Genomic DNA, 15780 nt, shown 5'->3' on the forward strand with positions numbered 1-15780 from the left:
TTCTCAGTGATGTCACCGCTGATCTCTGGTGATGGATAGGAGGTGTTCTCAGTGATGTCACCGCTGATCTCTGGTGATGGATAGGAGGTGTTCTCAGTGATGTCACCGCTGATCTCTGGTGATGGATAGGTGGTGTTCTCAGTGATGTCACCGCTGATCTCTGGTGATGGATAGGCGGTGTTCTCAGTGATGTCACCGCTGATCTCTGGTGATGGATAGGCGGTGTTCTCAGTGATGTCACCGCTGATCTCTGGTGATGGATAGGTGGTGTTCTCAGTGATGTCACCGCTGATCTCTGGTGATGGATAGGTGGTGTTCTCAGTGATGTCACCGCTGATCTCTGGTGATGGATAGGAGGCGTTCTCAGTGATGTCACCGCTGATCTCTGGTGATGGATAGGCGGTGTTCTCAGTAATGTCACCGCTGATCTCTGGTGATGGATAGGAGGCGTTCTCAGTGATGTCACCGCTGATCTCTGGTGATGGATAGGCGGTGTTCTCAGTAATGTCACCGCTGATCTCTGGTGATGGATAGGCGGCGTTCTCAGTGATGTCACCGCTGATCTCTGGTGATGGATAGGAGGCGTTCTCAGTGATGTCACCGCTGATCTCTGGTGATGGATAGGCGGCGTTCTCAGTGATGTCACCGCTGATCTCTGGTGATGGATAGGAGGTGTTCTCAGTGATGTCACCGCTGATCTCTGGTGATGGATAGGTGGTGTTCTCAGTGATGTCACCGCTGATCTCTGGTGATGCATAGGAGGTGTTCTCAGTGATGTCACCGCTGATCTCTGGTGATGGATAGGCGGTGTTCTCAGTGATGTCACCGCTGATCTCTGGTGATGGATAGGCGGTGTTCTCAGTGATGTCACCGCTGATCTCTGGTGATGGATAGGTGGTGTTCTCAGTGATGTCACCGCTGATCTCTGGTGATGGATAGGTGGTGTTCTCAGTGATGTCACCGCTGATCTCTGGTGATGGATAGGTGGTGTTCTCAGTGATGTCACCGCTGATCTCTGGTGATGGATAGGTGGTGTTCTCAGTGATGTCACCGCTGATCTCTGGTGATGCATAGGAGGTGTTCTCAGTGATGTCACCGCTGATCTCTGGTGATGGATAGGCGGTGTTCTCAGTGATGTCACCGCTGATCTCTGGTGATGGATAGGCGGTGTTCTCAGTGATGTCACCGCTGATCTCTGGTGATGGATAGGCGGTGTTCTCACTGATGTCACCGCTGATCTCTGGTGATGGATAGGTGGTGTTCTCAGTGATGTCACAGCTGATCTCTGGTGATGGATAGGCGGTGTTCTCACTGATGTCACCGCTGATCTCTGGTGATGGATAGGCGGTGTTCTCACTGATGTCACCGCTGATCTCTGGTGATGGATAGGCGGTGTTCTCAGTGATGTCACTGCTGATCTCTGGTGATGGATAGGAGGTGTTCTCAGTGATGTCACCGCTGATCTCTGGTGATGGATAGGCGGTGTTCTCAGTGATGTCACTGCTGATCTCTGGTGATGGATAGGAGGTGTGCTCAGTGATGTCACCGCTGATCTCTGGTGATGGATAGGCGGCGTTCTCAGTGATGTCACTGCTGATCTCTGGTGATGGATAGGCGGTGTTCTCAGTGATGTCACCGCTGATCTCTGGTGATGGATAGGTGGTGTTCTCAGTGATGTCACCGCTGATCTCTGGTGATGGATAGGTGTGCTCAGTGATGTCACCGCTGATCTCTGGTGATGGATAGGCGGTGTTCTCAGTGATGTCACTGCTGATCTCTGGTGATGGATAGGCGGTGTTCTCAGTGATGTCACCGCTGATCTCTGGTGATGGATAGGAGGTGTTCTCAGTGGTGTCACCGCTGATCTCTGGTGATTGATAGGAGGTGTTCAGTGATGTCACCGCTGGTCTCTGGTGATAGGTGGCGTCCTCTATGTCACCGCTGGTGATTGGCGGCGTCCTCTATGTCACCGCTGGTGATGGGCGGCGTCCTCTGTCACTGCTGATCTCTGGTGATTGGCGGCGTCCTCTGTTACCGCTGATCTCTGGTGATATTTTTGGAGAAATTTGGTGTGCACACGGCCAAGTAAAGGAGGTTGAGGTGCAAATGTGAGGACCAAGGTCCAGTATTACAGTCAAAATTACAACATTGCACTCTCAAAAGCAAAAAAAATGAGGAATGAACAAGATTTGTTCTTTGCAAAATTCTTGTATTTTTATTTATATTGAAATAATTTCAATATAAATAAAAATACAAGAATTTTGCAAAGAACAAATCTTGTTCATTCCTCATTTTTTTTGCTTTTGAGAGTGCAATGTTGTAATTTTGATCTCTGGTGATTGGCGGCGTCCTCTGTCACTGCTGGTCTCTGGTGATTGGCGGCGTCCTCTGTCACTGCTGGTCTCTGGTGATTGGCGGCGTCCTCTGTCACTGCTGGTCTCTGGTGATTGGCGGCGTCCTCTGTCACCGCTGATCTCTGGTGATTGGCGGCGTCCTCTGTCACCGCTGATCTCTGGTGATTGGCGGCGTCCTCTGTCACCGCTGGTCTCTGGTGATGGGCGGCGTCCTCTGTCACCGCTGATCTCTGGTGATGGGCGGTGTCCTCTGTCACCGCTGATCTCTGGTGATTGGCGGCGTCCTCTGTCACCGCTGGTCTCTGGTGATTGGCGGCGTCCTCTGTCACCGCTGATCTCTGGTGATGGGCGGTGTCCTCTGTCACTGCTGATCTCTGGTGATTGGCGGCGTCCTCTGTCACTGCTGATCTCTGGTGATAGGCGGCGTCCTCTGTCACTGCTGATCTCTGGTGATGGGCGGCGTCCTCTGTCACTGCTGATCTCTGGTGATTGGCGGCGTCCTCTGTCACCGCTGGTCTCTGGTGATTGGCGGTGTCCTCTGTCACCGCTGGTCTCTGGTGATAGGCGGCGTCCTCTGTCACTGCTGATCTCTGGTGATTGGCGGCGTCCTCTGTCACTGCTGATCTCTGGTGATTGGCGGCGTCCTCTGTCACCGCTGATCTCTGGTGATTGGCGGCGTCCTCTGTCACTGCTGATCTCTGGTGATTGGCGGCGTCCTCTGTCACCGCTGATCTCTGGTGATTGGCGGCGTCCTCTGTCACCGCTGGTCTCTGGCGATTGGCGGTGTCCTCTGTCACCGCTGGTCTCTGGTGACAGGCGGCGTCCTCTGTCACCGCTGATCTCTGGTGATAGGCGGCGTCCTCTGTCACTGCTGATCTCTGGTGATTGGCGGCGTCCTCTGTCACCGCTGATCTCTGGTGATTGGCGGCGTCCTCTGTCACCGCTGGTCTCTGGCGATTGGCGGTGTCCTCTGTCACCGCTGGTCTCTGGTGATAGGCGGCGTCCTCTGTCACTGCTGATCTCTGGTGATTGGCGGCGTCCTCTGTCACCGCTGATCTCTGGTGATTGGCGGCGTCCTCTGTCACCGCTGATCTCTGGTGATTGGCGGCGTCCTCTGTCACTGCTGATCTCTGGTGATTGGCGGCGTCCTCTGTCACCGCTGATCTCTGGTGATTGGCGGCGTCCTCTGTCACCGCTGATCTCTGGTGATTGGCGGCGTCCTCTGTCACTGCTGATCTCTGGTGATTGGCGGCGTCCTCTGTCACTGCTGATCTCTGGTGATTGGCGGCGTCCTCTGTCACCGCTGATCTCTGGTGATTGGCGGCGTCCTCTGTCACCGCTGATCTCTGGTGATTGGCGGCGTCCTCTGTCACTGCTGATCTCTGGTGATTGGCGGCGTCCTCTGTCACCGCTGATCTCTGGTGATTGGCGGCGTCCTCTGTCACTGCTGATCTCTGGTGATTGGCGGCGTCCTCTGTCACCGCTGATCTCTGGTGATGGGCGGCGCTCGTTTCCATGTGCGCACATTTCGGCCGCCCGTTGGTGGTTGCTCATAGTAATATGTGTTAATAATTAGCACATTTATGGAGAATACTAGTCTCCTGCCTGGAGGTATAGCCCGTCCTGCCTGGAGGTATAGCCCGTCCTGCCTCCGCCTCCGCTGTCACTCGTGACTTGTGCGCTGTCATGCGGCCGTGCTGTGGCAATCCGCGTTACCGCAGAGCGATATAATGGGGTTGGCTTTCTATTGTTTATGGGATTGACAGGATTAGCTGTTTATTATAGTCGCAGGGGCTCAGTTGCCGTGGTAACGTGGCAGCCGTTTTGCGCTCCGTGGATGGCCTCTCACTTTTAGGGTACGGTTCCACTTGTGTATGTCTCATGCGAGTCTGGCATCGGTATCACCCGGCACGGCGCAGGCTCTCCGGACAGGAGCGGTCGGCTGCAGGTATTTCCATGGCGCTGAGGCGCTCGTGTCCGGAGAGCGTGCGCCGTGCCGGGTGATACCGATGCCAGACTCGCATGAGACATACACAAGTGGAACTCCGGCCTCACGCAGGGTGTACTCTCTTCTCTGCCTCCATACAACGGCGCCACCTGCTGTCACTTCACCACGAAGAGCCCACCACACATCTCTCACCCTGGTGTACCCGCCGGACACCACCACACATTTCTCACCCCGGGGTACCCGCCGGACACCACCACACTTGTCCTTTAAAGGGCCATACACAGAAAATGTGATAGAATACGGAGTGGGAGGAGGTGCACGTGGATGTGTAGTTTATGATTAAGGTGACATTTTATGTAATTAGCATTAACCAAAATGTACACTTTAGCTCCTCCCAGTTGGCAGTTGCCGCGTGGGGAAAACAAACGGTTTCTTGTTTGTTTACATCACTTCACAATTTCAAACCGTTTTTCAAACTTCTATTTTCCTTCCACAGAGACACCTCCCGGCCTGATATGTGGGGAGATAACCCCCTCCCGGCCTGATATGTGGGGATATGACCCCCTCCCGGCCTGATATGTGGGGATATGACCCCCTCCCGGCCTGGTATGTGGGGATATGACCCCCTCCCGGCCTGATATGTGGGGATATGACCCCCTCCCGGCCTGGTATGTGGGGATATGACCCCCTCCCGGCCTGATATGTGGGGATATGACCCCCTGCCGGCCTGGTATGTGGGGATATGACCCCCTGCCGGCCTGATATGTGGGGATATGACCCCCTCCCGGCCTGATATGTGGGGATATGACCCCCTCCCGGCCTGGTATGTGGGGATATGACCCCCTCCCGGCCTGATATGTGGGGATCTGACCCCCTCCCGGCCTGGTATGTGGGGATATGACCCCCTCCCGGCCTGGTATGTGGGGATATGACCCCCTCCCGGCCTGATATGTGGGGATATGACCCCCTCCCGGCCTGGTATGTGGGGATATGACCCCCTCCCGGCCTGATATGTGGGGATATGACCCCCTCCCGGCCTGGTATGTGGGGATATGACCCCCTCCCGGCCTGGTATGTGGGGATATGACCCCCTCCCTCTCGCCTTGGGGGCCAGATCATCGGAGGGGAGATTGGTGGGTTGTGAGCGACGGCTTTCACCGATTGAACGGTCGCTGATGCCGGAGGCAGACGGCGCCGGCTCCTGATCCCTGCCTGTCCTCTCCTGTCTTCTCCTGTCCTCTCCTGTCTTCTCCTCTCCTCGCCTGTCCTCTCCTGTTTGCTCCTTCGCGTCGTCAACTCCGAGGAATTTGTAAATTGAGCCAAAAAACAAACAGGGGCAGCCCCGCACCTGAGCGGCCAGGTGAGAGCCGGCGACTGCCCACATCCCAGCAGCAGGGCCCCGCCCGCGGCCCAGGGGGGGACAGGGGGGCGGGCATGCGTGCAGCGGCTGGGGTTTGGGGAAACAGGAGGAGGAGAAGAGGAGAGGATGGCGGGGGAGGGGCAAGCAGAAAGCAAAGAGGAAGGGAGGGGAGACAGCGGGGCCATGACAGAGGCGTTCTGCTGCTGCTGCTCCCAGCGCTGAAGATCTGCAGGTGAGTGTCTGCCCCCACAGCACAGCATCTGCCCCCACAGCACAGCTTCTGCCCCACAGCACAGCTTCTGCCCCACAGCACAGCTTCTGCCCCACAGCACAGCTTCTGCCCCATAGCACAGCTTCTGCCCCATAGCACAGCATCTGCTCTACAGCACAGCATCAGCCCCACAGCATCAGCCCCACAGCACAGCATCAGCCCCACAGCACAGCATCAGCCCCACAGCACAGCATCAGCCCCACAGCACAACATCTGCCCCATAGCACAGCATCTAGCCCCATAGCACAGCATCAGCCCCACAGCACAGCATCAGCCCCACAGCACAGCATCAGCCCCACAGCACAGCATCAGCCCCACAGCACAACATCTGCCCCATAGCACAGCATCTAGCCCCATAGCACAGCTTCTGCCCCACAGCACAGCATCTAGCCCCATAGCACAGCATCTGCCCCACAGCAAAGCATCAGCCCCACAGCAAAGCATCAGCCCCACAGCAAAGCATCAGCCCCACAGCACAGCATCAGCCCCACAGCATCAGCCCCACAGCACAGCATCAGCCCCACAGCACAGCATCAGCCCCACAGCACAGCATCAGCCCCATAGCACAGCATCTGCCCCACAGCACAGCATCTGCCCCACAGCACAGCATCAGCCCCACAGCAAAGCATCAGCCCCACAGCACAGCATCTGCCCCCACAGCACAGCATCTGCCCCCACAGCACAGCATCTGCCCCATAGCACAGCATCTGCCCCACAGCACAGCATCTGCCCCACAGCACAGCATCAGCCCCACAGCAAAGCATCAGCCCCACAGCACAACATCTGCCCCACAGCACAGCATCTGCCCCCACAGCACAGCATCTGCCCCATAGCACAGCATCTGCCCCCACAGCACAACATCTGCCCCACAGCACAGCATCAGCCCCACAGCAAAGCATCAGCCCCACAGCACAACATCTGCCCCACAGCACAGCATCTGCCCCCACAGCACAACATCTGCCCCACAGCACAGCATCAGCCCCACAGCACAGCATCTGCCCCACAGCACAGCATCTGCCCCACAGCACAGCATCAGCCCCACAGCAAAGCATCAGCCCCACAGCACAGCATCTGCCCCACAGCACAGCATCTGCCCCCACAGCACAGCATCTGCCCCATAGCACAGCATCTGCCCCACAGCATAGCATCTGCCCCACAGCACAGCATCAGCCCCATAGCACAGCATCTGCCCCCACAGCACAGCATCAGCCCCACAGCACAGCATCTGCCCCACAGCGCAGCATCAGCCCCACAGCGCAGCATCTGCCCCATAGCACAGCATCAGCCCCATAGCACAGCATCAGCCCCATAGCACAGCATCTGCCCCATAGCACAGCATCTGCCCCACAGCACAGCATCAGCCCCACAGCACAGCATCAGCCCCACAGCACAGCATCAGCCCCACAGCACAGCATCTGCCCCCACAGCACAGCATCAGCCCCCACAGCACAGCATCTGCCCCACAGCACAGCATCTGCCCCACAGCATCAGCCCCATAGCACAGCATCTGCCCCCACAGCACAGCATCTGCCCCACAGCACAGCATCTGCCCCACAGCACAGCATCTGCCCCACAGCGCAGCATCTGCCCCACAGCGCAGCATCAGCCCCACAGCGCAGCATCAGCCCCACAGCGCAGCATCTGCCCCACAGCGCAGCATCTGCCCCACAGCGCAGCATCAGCCCCACAGCGCAGCATCTGCCCCACAGCATCAGCCCCATAGCACAGCATCAGCCCCACAGCACAGCATCAGCCCCACAGCACAGCATCAGCCCCACAGCGCAGCATCTGCCCCATAGCGCAGCATCAGCCCCATAGCGCAGCATCAGCCCCACAGCGCAGCATCAGCCCCACAGCGCAGCATCTGCCCCACAGCGCAGCATCTGCCCCACAGCGCAGCATCTGCCCCATAGCGCAGCATCAGCCCCACAGCGCAGCATCAGCCCCACAGCGCAGCATCTGCCCCACAGCACAGCATCTGCCCCATAGCACAGCATCTGCCCCCATAGCACAGCATCTGCCCCACAGCACAGCATCTGCCCCCACAGCACAGCATCTGCCCCCACAGCACAGCGTCTGCCCCCACAGCACAACATCTGCCCCCACAGCACAACATCTGCCCATAGCACAGCATCTGCCGCACAGCATCTGCCCCCACAGCACAGCATCTGCCCCCACACCACAGCATCAGCCCATAGCACAGCATCTGCCCCACAGCACAGCATCTGCCCCATAGCACAGCATCTGCCCCCATAGCACAGCATCTGCCCCACAGCACAGCATCTGCCCCCACAGCACAGCATCTGCCCCCACAGCACAGCATCTGCCCCCACAGCACAGCATCTGCCCCCACAGCACAACATCTGCCCATAGCACAGCATCTGCCGCACAGCATCTGCCCCCACAGCACAGCATCTGCCCCCACACCACAGCATCAGCCCATAGCACAGCATCTGCCCCACAGCACAGCATCTGCCCCACAGCACAGCATCTGCCCCCACAGCACAGCATCTGCCCCCACAGCACAGCATCTGCCCCCACAGCACAGCATCTGCCCCCACAGCACAGCATCTGCCCCCACAGCACAACATCTGCCCCCACAGCACAACATCTGCCCATAGCACAGCATCTGCCGCACAGCATCTGCCCCCACAGCACAGCATCTGCCCCCACACCACAGCATCAGCCCACAGCACAGCATCTGCCCCACAGCACAGCATCTGCCCCACAGCACAGCATCAGCCCCATAGCACAGCATCTGCCCCCACAGCACAGCATCAGCCCCACAGCGCAGCATCTGCCCCACAGCGCAGCATCAGCCCCACAGCGCAGCATCTGCCCCATAGCACAGCATCAGCCCCATAGCACAGCATCTGCCCCATAGCACAGCATCTGCCCCACAGCACAGCATCAGCCCCACAGCACAGCATCAGCCCCACAGCACAGCATCAGCCCCACAGCACAGCATCAGCCCCACAGCACAGCATCTGCCCCCACAGCACAGCATCTGCCCCACAGCACAGCATCTGCCCCACAGCATCTGCCCCATAGCGCAGCATCAGCGCCACAGCGCAGCATCAGCGCCACAGCGCAGCATCTGCCCCACAGCACAGCATCTGCCCCATAGCACAGCATCTGCCCCCATAGCACAGCATCTGCCCCACAGCACAGCATCTGCCCCCACAGCACAGCATCTGCCCCCACAGCACAGCATCTGCCCCCACAGCACAGCATCTGCCCCCACAGCACAACATCTGCCCCCACAGCACAACATCTGCCCATAGCACAGCATCTGCCGCACAGCATCTGCCCCCACAGCACAGCATCTGCCCCCACACCACAGCATCAGCCCATAGCACAGCATCTGCCCCACAGCACAGCATCTGCCCCACAGCACAGCATCTGCCCCACAGCACAGCATCTGCCCCCACAGCGCAGCATCTGCCCCACAGCGCAGCATCTGCCCCACAGCGCAGCATCTGCCCCACAGCGCAGCATCTGCCCCACAGCACAGCACCTGCCCCACTGAGCTCTCCTGGGCAGCAGCATCATATCCCAATGCAGTGGCGAGTATGGCAGCGTACATCACCAAGGCGTACGGTGGAGCTATGCAAAACACCAAAATATAGACCCCATGTAATGATGGGAGGGTGCAGGGACCATGGGGAGCCGTGGCATCACTCTACAATACAACATTGCATTTATGCCTTTTCCACTTACTTTTTTTTTTTTTTTTTGTTACTCATTTGATTTTATATTTTTTTTTCTTTTACTATTTTTTTTTCTATATTTCATCTTTGTTGTTTTTCATATTTTTCCTGCAAATTGTTTCTTTTTTTCCTTATATTTATGATCCTATCTTGAATCTTTTTTTTACTATTGTTATTTGTTTTATATTTAATATTTAACCTTTCTTTTCTCTATTTTTTAGTTATGTCATTACTGCTAGTCATTTTTGTTTTTATACTAATTGTTTTGGGGTTTTTTCTTAATATTTACACTTATATTTTGATTAATTTTTGCTACTGTAGCACTTTTTTGTTATTAGTTTTATATATTTTAACATTCAGATATTTTGTTTATACTGTTTTTTTTTTATTTATTTATATATATATATATATATATATATATATATTATATAAAAAACGGTATAAACAAAATATCTGAATGTTAAAATATATAAAACTAATATAATATACTAAAACTAAAATATAATTATTTTTTATTGTTTTTTGTTTATTTTTTTTCTTTATTGCTTTACTAGGGGGATTCAACTTTTATTGCATTATTTTAGCGTTTTGTTTTTTTTTGTTTGTTTTTTTTTATTTCCAAAACGTTCGGGATATTCGGCTTTCAGGGAAAAATTCAGGACCATCCTAAAATGCCCTCGAACCTTTCAAGGTGACCTTAATATGACCTTGTCCAAACCTCTGAATGCACATGTCCAACTGTTCAGTGTTTCGGGACTTTTTGCACAATTTGCTGTTCTCTCACAAGGAGCCTAATGGCGAGATTCACAACAGGTGTTTCATCCATGAATCGCCCAATACATTGTGGGGTCCATTAGAATTGGTATTTTCAGTCCTTCTTATCACGCTGTTCACATTTTGACATCATGAGACCAAGATGACACCTAACAATTGATATGGACCACCTCGCCATTGTGAGGCTTCGAGCAGGATGTTTTTCAGACAGAATTAGCCACTGAGTTGTCACAGAGTGTCACCAGCAGGTTGTACAGAGCTACAGAGAGACTGGAACAGTCACAGAAAGGCAATGAGTTGGCCACTGAGCTCAGAGTGTCACTGTCAGGTTGTACATAGACACAGAGAGACTGGAGGACTCACAGAAAGGCAGAGAAGTGGCCACTGAGCTCAGAGTGTCACTGTCAGGTTGTACATAGACACAGAGAGACTGGAGGACTCCCAGAAAGGCAGAGAAGTGGCCACTGAGCTCAGAGTGTCACTGTCAGGTTGTACATAGACACAGAGAGACTGGAGGACTCCCAGAAAGGCAGAGAAGTGGCCACTGAGCTCAGAGTGTCACTGTCAGGTTGTACATATACACAGAGAGACTGGAGGACTCCCTGAAAGGCAGAGAAGTGGCCACTGAGCTCAGAGTGTCACTGTCAGGTTGTACATAGACACAGAGAGACTGGAGGACTCCCTGAAAGGCAATGAGTTGGCCACTGAGCTCAGAGTGTCACTGTCAGGTTGTACATAGACACAGAGAGACTGGAGGACTCACAGAAAGGCAGAGAAGTGGCCGCATCCCAGGCTGATGACCATTCATTCTGAACAATGCCCTTTAGAGATGGACAATGAATGCCACACCACTCCAGGCACATTTAATGGAGGTGAGAGGCCCCAAAGTGTCACGTCAGACCTTCAAAGCTGTTTACATCAGCGTGGTCTGCTTCATGGACAACCTGCGAGGTCCCTGACCTCCTGGCACAGGCGTCCTCCACGCTGGGTGCTGGTCACTGATGAAGGTGGATTCACACTAAGCTGAAATGATGGCTCACACCTCTGTACCCCAGAACCTCAATGACCCGAGGGCCGTCCTTCAAGAAGAAATTTCACCCAAAAGCCAAATCCCCCTCCCCTTTTGTGAGCAAGTCCCTTCCTAGCTGTGCTTTTTGTTCTTCACACTTGTTCTTCTGGTTTTGGCGCCGTCCTGTGACCGGACCTCTGGATTCTGGAGCAGATGAGTGCGGCTCGGTCACTCGCTCATTTTTTGCTGCTGTTTTTATATTTTTGTTTCTTTTTTGCGTCTCCCGGTCACTTTGTGGCTCAGCGTTCTGCCTCCGGACACGTCTCGTGGTCACTTTGTGGCGTTCTGCCTCCGGACACGTCTCGTGGTCACTTTGTGGCTCAGCGTTCTGCCTCCGGACACGTCTCGTGGTCACTTTGTGGCGTTCTGCCTCCGGACACGTCTCGTGGTCACTTTGTGGCTCAGCGTTCTGCCTCCGGACACGTCTCGTGGTCACTTTGTGGCGTTCTGCCTCCGGACACGTCTCGTGGTCACTTTGTGGCTCAGCGTTCTGCCTCCGGACACGTCTCATGGTCACTTTGTGGTGTTCTGCCTCCGGACATGTCTCGTGGTCACTTTGTGGCGTTCTGCCTCCGGACACGTCTCGTGGTCACTTTGTGGCTCAGCGTTCTGCCTCCGGACACGTCTCATGGTCACTTTGTGGTGTTCTGCCTCCGGACACGTCTCGTGGTCACTTTGTGGTGTTCTGCCTCTGGACATGTCTCGTGGTCACTTTGTGGCGTTCTGCCTCCGGACACGTCTCGTGGTCACTTTGTGGCGTTCTGCCTCCGGACATGTCTCATGGTCACTTTGTGGTGTTCTGCCTCTGGACATGTCTCGTGGTCACTTTGTGGCGTTCTGCCTCCGGACGCGTCTCGTGGTCACTTTGTGGCGTTCTGCCTCCGGACGCGTCTCGTGGTCACTTTGTGGTGTTCTGCCTCCGGACGCGTCTCATGGTCACTTTGTGGCTCGGCGTTCTGCCTCCGGACACGTCTCGTGGTCACTTTGTGGCTTGGCGTTCTGCCTCCGGACACGTCTCGTGGATGCTTTTTAATACGGATCTTTTACATTTTCAGTTCCACTTTGGAGTGGAGTAAGCAAAGGGTTAATGGGGCTATCTTGCTTTCCAGCCCCTAATTGGCGCTGTAGAAGCTCCTCTGTTTCCATGGCAACTGTGAATGTTCATGTGGAGCCGCCTGTCATGCTGACTGTTTCCAATGCAGCGTGTTCTGATCTCGTGATTGGGGCTGATGGATGATTTTGGATCCTCAAATCCAGAGTATTTTTACTGCACAGGTTCATGTAGTCGTCTATTGCTCTCTATTATCAGGCACAGATGTTAGTTTCCCGGTCATTACTGTCCCCGCTTGTCACATCCTATGTTATAGCATCCAGGCGCTATACCTGGGTCTGTCACTCTCTACCTGTCCTCCATGTGTAGTGCTGGGTCTGTCGCTCTCTACCTGTCCTCCATGTGTAGTGCGGGGTCTGTCACTCTCTACCTGTCCTCCATGTGTAGTGCGGGGTCTGTCGCTCTCTACCTGTCCTCCATGTGTAGTGTGGGATCTGTCACTCTCTACCTGTCCTCCATGTGTAGTGTGGGATCTGTCACTCTCTACCTGTCCTCCATGTGTAGTGCGGGGTCTGTCGCTCTCTACCTGTCCTCCATATGTAGTGTGGGGTCTGTCACTCTCTACCTCTCCTCCATGTGTAGTGTGGAGTCTGTCACTCTCTACCTGTCCTCCATGTGTAGTGTGGGGTCTGTCACTCTCTACCTCTCCTCCATGTGTAGTGTGGAGTCTGTCACTCTCTACCTGTCCTCCATGTGCACTGTGGGGTCTGTCACTCTCTACCTGTCCTCCATGTGCACTGTGGGGTCTGTCACTCTCTACCTGTCCTCCATGTGTAGTGTGGGGTCTGTCACTCTCTACCTCTCCTCCATGTGTAGTGTGGAGTCTGTCACTCTCTACCTGTCCTCCATGTGTAGTGTGGGGTCTGTCACTCTCTACCTGTCCTCCATGTGCACTGTGGGGTCTGTCACTCTCTACCTGTCCTCCATGTGTAGTGTGGGGTCTGTCGCTCTCTACCTGTCCTCCATGTGTAGTGTGGGATCTGTCACTCTCTACCTGTCCTCCATGTGTAGTGTGGGATCTGTCACTCTCTACCTGTCCTCCATGTGTAGTGCGGGGTCTGTCGCTCTCTACCTGTCCTCCATGTGTAGTGTGGGGTCTGTCACTCTCTACCTCTCCTCCATGTGTAGTTCGGGGTCTGTCACTCTCTACCTGTCCTCCATGTGTAGTGCGGGGTCTGTCACTCTCTACCTGTCCTCCATGTGTAGTGTGGGGTCGGTCACTCTCTACCTGTCCTCCATGTGTAGTGTGGGGTCGGTCACTCTCTACCTGTCCTCCATATGTAGTGTGGGGTCTGTCGCTCTCTACCTGTCCTCCATGTGTAGTGCGGGGTCTGTCACTCTCTACCTCTCCTCCATGTGTAGTGTGGGGTCTGTCACTCTCTACCTGTCCTCCATGTGTAGTGCGGGGTCTGTCACTCTCTACCTGTCCTCCATGTGTAGTGTGGGGTCTGTCACTCTCTACCTGTCCTCCATGTGTAGTGCGGGGTCTGTCGCTCTCTACCTGTCCTCCATGTGTAGTGTGGGGTCTGTCGCTCTCTACCTGTCCTCCATGTGTAGTGTGGGGTCTGTCACTCTCTACCTGTCCTCCATGTGTAGTGCGGGGTCTGTCACTCTCTACCTGTCCTCCATGTGTAGTGCGGGGTCTGTCGCTCTCTACTTGCCCTCCATGTGTAGTGTGGGGTCTGTCGCTCTCTACCTGTCCTCCATGTGTAGTGCGGGGTCTGTCACTCTCTACCTGTCCTCCATGTGTAGTGCGGGGTCTGTCACTCTCTACCTGTCCTCCATGTGTAGTGCGGGGTCTGTCACTCTCTACCTGTCCTCCATGTGTAGTGCGGGGTCTGTCACTCTCTACCTGTCCTTCATGTGTAGTTTGGGGTCTGTCACTCTCTACCTGTCCTCCATGTGTAGTGTGGGGTCTGTCACTCTCTACCTGTCCTCCATGTGTAGTGCGGGGTCTGTCACTCTCTACCTGTCCTCCATGTGTAGTGCGGGGTCTGTCACTCTCTACCTGTCCTCCATGTGTAGTGTGGGGTCTGTCACTCTCTACCTGTCCTCCATGTGTAGTGTGGGGTCTGTCACTCTCTACCTGTCCTCCATGTGTAGTGTGGGGTCTGTCGCTCTCTACCTGTCCTCCATGTGTAGTGCGGGGTCTGTCACTCTCTACCTGTCCTCCATGTGTAGTGCGGGGTCTGTCGCTCTCTACCTGTCCTCCATTCCTCCATGTGTAGTGCGGGGTCTGTCGCTCTCTACCTGTCCTCCATGTGTAGTGCGGGGTCTGTCGCTCTCTACCTGTCCTCCATGTGTAGTGCGGGGTCTGTCACTCTCTACCTGTCCTCCATGTGTAGTGCGGGGTCTGTCACTCTCTACCTGTCCTCCATGTGCACTGTGGGGTCTGTCACTCTCTACCTGTCCTCCATGTGTAGTGTGGGGTCTGTCCCTCTCTACCTGTCCTCCATGTGTAGTGCGGGATCTGTCACTCTCTACCTGTCCTCCATATGTAGTGTGGGGTCTGTCGCTCTCTACCTGTCCTCCATGTGTAGTGTGGGGTCTGTCACTCTCTACCTGTCCTCCATGTGTAGTGTGGGATCTGTCACTCTCTACCTGTCCTCCATGTGTAGTGTGGGGTCTGTCGCTCTCTACCTGTCCTCCATGTGTAGTGTGGGGTCTGTCACTCTCTACCTGTCCTCCATGTGTAGTGTGGGGTCTGTCACTCTCTACCTGTCCTCCATGTGTAGTGTGGGGTCGGTCACTCTCTACCTGTCCTCCATGTGTAGTGTGGGGTCGGTCACTCTCTACCTGTCCTCCATATGTAGTGTGGGGTCTGTCGCTCTCTACCTGTCCTCCATGTGTAGTGTGGGGTCTGTCACTCTCTACCTGTCCTCCATGTGTAGTGTGGGATCTGTCACTCTCTACCTGTCCTCCATGTGTAGTGTGGGGTCTGTCGCTCTCTACCTGTCCTCCATGTGTAGTGTGGGGTCTGTCACTCTCTACCTGTCCTCCATGTGTAGTGTGGGGTCTGTCACTCTCTACCTGTCCTCCATGTGTAGTGTGGGGTCGGTCACTCTCTACCTGTCCTCCATGTGTAGTGTGGGGTCGGTCACTCTCTACCTGTCCTCCATATGTAGTGTGGGGTCTGTCGCTCTCTACCTGTCCTCCATGTGTAGTGCAGGGTCGGTCACTCTC

The 15780-nt window shown here is 55.0% G+C and overlaps 1 protein-coding gene across 2 annotated transcripts in view; it reads left to right on the forward strand.

Annotated features, from left to right (window-relative positions):
• The window catches only part of B4GALT3 (beta-1,4-galactosyltransferase 3), a 41291-nt gene that overhangs the window by 8421 nt on the left and 17090 nt on the right, over positions 1–15780 (forward strand). The window contains exon 1 of one of the 2 annotated variants that reach the window (XM_075330201.1): positions 5805–5894. The exons of the other annotated variant lie outside the window; for it this stretch is intronic. The gene's annotated coding sequence lies outside the window, so the exon portion shown is untranslated. Of the gene's footprint in view, positions 1–5804; positions 5895–15780 lie in introns of those variants that run through there. 2 annotated transcript variants of the gene reach the window in all.

Source organism: Anomaloglossus baeobatrachus, chromosome 12, assembly GCF_048569485.1.
Source record: "Anomaloglossus baeobatrachus isolate aAnoBae1 chromosome 12, aAnoBae1.hap1, whole genome shotgun sequence".
NCBI classification, from domain to species: domain Eukaryota; kingdom Metazoa; phylum Chordata; class Amphibia; order Anura; family Aromobatidae; genus Anomaloglossus; species Anomaloglossus baeobatrachus.